Genomic DNA, 236 nt, shown 5'->3' on the forward strand with positions numbered 1-236 from the left:
CGATCACCCTGTGAAAACATAAGTCAAAGCGAGAGATCGACTGTTGTAATGTTGCAAAAAACAAAGAGAGAAAAAATAAAATGTCGATGATGCAGAACAATAACAATTTGCTTACTTCTTCATGAATAACATAAAAAGAACGATCAGCACGATAACTCTTATACTTTCATTTCTCTATAAAAAAAAAATCAACAAATATTGTTTTTCAAGGTCATGTCACCCACCACGGAAGTCTA

At 32.6% G+C, this 236-nt stretch overlaps 1 protein-coding gene across 1 annotated transcript in view; it reads right to left on the reverse strand.

Moving 5' to 3' along the window:
- Positions 1–236, reverse strand: part of LOC119593645 — a gene marked incomplete at its 3' end in the record, with an annotated part of 10,294 nt that overhangs the window by 8,580 nt on the left and 1,478 nt on the right.

Source organism: Penaeus monodon, chromosome 32, assembly GCF_015228065.2.
Source record: "Penaeus monodon isolate SGIC_2016 chromosome 32, NSTDA_Pmon_1, whole genome shotgun sequence".
Classification (NCBI taxonomy): Eukaryota; Metazoa; Arthropoda; class Malacostraca; order Decapoda; family Penaeidae; genus Penaeus; species Penaeus monodon.